This window comes from Coptis chinensis, chromosome 9 (genome assembly GCF_015680905.1).
Source record: "Coptis chinensis isolate HL-2020 chromosome 9, ASM1568090v1, whole genome shotgun sequence".
NCBI classification, from domain to species: domain Eukaryota; kingdom Viridiplantae; phylum Streptophyta; class Magnoliopsida; order Ranunculales; family Ranunculaceae; genus Coptis; species Coptis chinensis.
Window position 1 is genome coordinate 27,185,559 of NC_141464.1, and position 3,821 is coordinate 27,189,379.

General features: G+C 34.8%; 1 long non-coding RNA gene across 5 annotated transcripts; it reads right to left on the minus strand.

Annotated features, from left to right (window-relative positions):
- Positions 1 to 559: 559 nt before the first annotated feature.
- LOC147475384 (uncharacterized) lies at positions 560 to 3,524 on the minus strand. Of its 5 annotated transcripts, XR_015208434.1 has the most exons (7): positions 3,277 to 3,482; positions 2,581 to 2,683; positions 2,326 to 2,502; positions 2,106 to 2,155; positions 1,910 to 2,013; positions 1,164 to 1,236; positions 560 to 1,003 (listed from the first exon to the last, which is right to left on the minus strand). It is a non-coding gene; the product is annotated as an uncharacterized LOC147475384 (long non-coding RNA). The 5 variants fall into 5 exon arrangements; XR_015208437.1 differs by having other exon boundaries at positions 1,164 to 2,013; positions 3,390 to 3,524; XR_015208436.1 differs by lacking the exon at positions 1,910 to 2,013.
- Positions 3,525 to 3,821: the final 297 nt, after the last annotated feature.

Below are 3,821 nucleotides of genomic sequence, written 5' to 3' on the forward strand. Positions count from 1 at the left end.
TTACATGCTAGTTATGAATTGGTAGAAATGTCATGTGTAATTAGGGATTAAGAAGAACCAATTGTTCTGCGTAGCAGTTCAATTCGGATTACGACGATTCGTCATTAGTGAGTTAAGTTGAGTTAAGGTGGAATCAATCCCCCCTAATTCCTTATTATAGAATCAACGTAGTATTTCCGTAGTTGAATCAATTATAGTTTGTATCTTGTGGGTAGTTGCATCGTAGTATAATTCCCCCTCGTAAAACTCTCATTAGACTTAAGACCGATTAATTAGACTAGGAAACATTCCATGCTAGAGAACTAGGAGTGGAACGAATTTTTTACTCCACTCTATTTCGATAGAATTGAGAGTAGAAACTTTGATAAATATAGACACGTAAATTAGTTTTAGTTTACTTACGTTTTGAGTTCATCGTTCATTTCGTAAGTAAACTATTCATTTTACATTTTATCACTAATCATTTCCATTACTAACGATTCTTTATCTGTTACTAATTATTTCCCATTTATTAAAAAAAATGGTTTTTCTGGCCCTTTTATATGTGGGGCCACCTGCACCCTTTTTAGTATACAATGTATCAATTAAATTTTTCCATTCATGAATAACTCGATCTAGCAAACTCTAGCAATTAAATTCTTCTATTCATCTACAATGAAAAGTAATGAAGAACAACATAGATGTTCTAAACTCCCCACCCCGCCCCGCCAACCAAGTAAAATAGCAAAGTTTACACAGAGGGACGTTTTGCGGCGAAGTTAGTTCCCTATTTGCTGATATTATTGCACCTGGATTTGAAAGTGGTGGCACACTCCAAAGGTATACATCTCCATTACTATATCCAACAACGACTTTACTTCCAAAGGGGTATGCCTAACATGAAGAAGTAACTTTCTTTGTTTCATTAGATAATGACAGCATGTTTCCACCCATAAGAAGAATTCCCTTACTTTCTTCAAGTCCCCATAATACAATAAGACCATCTCAAAAAATTATAAGTACCCTACACAAAAACAAGAGTCACAAAACAATATAGGAGATCATAGATTTAACCAAACTTTGGACGTTGACTACTAACTAACTAGTGCTTACGGGAGAAAACCTTACGCATCTCAAATAAAGAAGTCTATTTTCTAACTGTTTATGTAAATCCCAGAGATTACCTCTGACTCTCAGCCATTGGTTGTGGCATTATGGACAAAACTGCATTGTCATCAGCGACTTTAGTTGCATTCCCTAAAGAAACACAGTAAATTTAGTTTATTTGCACATAAGAAAGAAAACTCCTTAAGTTAAACTGAAATCAAATGTCTCACTAGATTCATAGATATCATCCAGTACTCAGTCCAAAAATAGATGCCACAACAGTAGAATGCTTTTACAAGGAATAGAAGTAGAACTAGAAGAAAAGAAAAAAATCTTGTTCCACACTAAGCTTCTATTATAAGCGAGGTGCTAAAAACACTGTATTGCTTCCAAATTTATATCTAGGAGAGTTCTGTTTCACCGATCAAAGGAGAGATCGAGGACTGATCACATTTACGGTCTTAAGATTGAAACTTACGGTTACAAATGGCTAGACAAACCGGTTATAAAATAAAGCGTGTGGAAGTTCATTTTGAATTACTGATATAGTTGAAATTGGATATTTGTCTTTTCAATTTTCTAAATTCTAACACACATTCTCCTTAACATACCAGTAGTTGCTATGAACAATGGAAGATGGTACACACTTATGTGGGACTTCTAAGAATCATTCTTTGTTTACAATTTTTCAATGCATTTTGATGAACCTCAGATAAAAGAATTTAAGAATAATAATTCTACATGTGAAAAGGTATATATCATTGTTCATTGAAATAGAACTAACATGAAAACAAACAAGGTCTCAAACGAGTGTGTTTCTCACTATGAGATGCTGAAAGAGGAATCCTGTAATTCATTTGTACTAAATGATATTTAGCAAGATCAAGCTTCAGAATTGATATATTTCCACCAGAATCTCCGATATACCTACAGTGTTGCAGTATGTCTCTAGTAACATAAGATAATCAAGAACTTTGAAATCCTACATAACATTCGAATAGTTCGTTGGAAAAGCTTACACATAAGAAGTTTGTTGAACGACTGTAAAAGAGGTGATGTCTTGGCCAACCTGATTAGGAAGTAACCATTATAATTGATATCAGAAATAAAAAGAGAGCCACGGTCTGTCAGGTTCGGTTCTTCGATCTTAGTTGGGTTGGGCGTGTTAGACCCGACCAGAAATGCAATGCGCAGAAATCAAAATAAAGCATAAACAACTCGGCAAAATAAATGACTGACCTGCCTCAACATTGGGCAGCTTCTACTGCCATGGAGGTTTTTCAATATAAAAAAACCTATGATTAACTCCCAAACCAGCTGCAAGCTTGGCTGCCATCTCTACAACAGTATTGCCTTCCCTCCATATATGAGAGATAAAGAAGGATTGAATATTTTGCAAACACATTGTATTCCAGACTGCAAAAAGTTCAGCCATTCCTTAGGCCAACACCATACAACACACGCCATAGTTAAATTGAGGAGGGCTGGTTGTACCTTCTGGAGGGAGTAATTTATCAAATCCAAAAATGAAGTAAATTGACTAAAACCAATCCCTTTTGCAGCACCATCTCTTTCAACCATGAATCTGATTTCTTCCCTATTTGGAAACCATAGGAATCAAATTTCAGATGGAAGTTTGTAACAATTAAATCAACTGCTAACATTAATAAATCATTAAAGAAGCACACAGAAAAAAGAAAACACTAAGTATCTAGATGTCTAAGATCATCAAAATGTGTCTTGAATATAAGTGACCATTGGCTAACCACTTCACCAACTCTACTCTTGAAAACTATATTATATGGGTTCCTACAATACATGTAAAGTTAGTAATGTAGCAAGTATCTTCTATACTCTCCGAAAATGGACGCATAGCAACATATCTAAGGGGTATAATAAATACTTGATGATTATGATATTGACCAAACTGAATTCAACTATTGAAGATTCAAGTGAAACTTCAAGGGACTTCCCTTTTAGCAACTGAAATCCTAACAATCCTTTTACACATTAAGTCCAAATAAGATGGAAAACTTACTTCCTAATGATTTAAATCAAAATCTTTCCAATGCCACGTCACCCTTTCGTTACATATAACAACTTTGCTTCCGTTTCTTTTTATTACAAGAGAATTCATAAAACCATATAGCAAGTCAATAGATTTAAAAAACCATAATTCATAAAACTTACCAAAGCATCTATTTTCGTGCTTGTCTAGAATTCTGGGAGAGAAATTATATTCAAAATACTTGAGCATCTATAACCCTTAATGGTTGTTTTAGTACCCGTGTCTCCTGGATTACCTTTGCTGTGAAATCAGCAGTGAGTGGTTTTGAATAGGAGGGACAAGAAACCTGTCCCAAGGCTGCAGCATAATCTGTAAGACAAGCCTTACAAAAGACGTGCTCATAAGAAGTAACCTGCGGTAAAAAACAAAATGTTAATGGAGAAAAAAAAAAAAGTCACGTCCAGACAACAAGGCTCAGAAATTGACATAAATATTTTTAAAATATGATCGCTAACAACTGGATCTTCTGCTGGGTCATGACAAATTCCACACTCCTGTTTGCACTATTGGAGTATATCAAAAGGTATGGATGATCAACCGCCTGTATAATTGAAAAGACAAATTAGTCCTTGGAACAAAAGATCCCTAACCACCGTGTTTCAGTAATATGGAAGTGCAAACATCAGATACATATATTTGACCCAATATTATTGATAGCTCATCTACC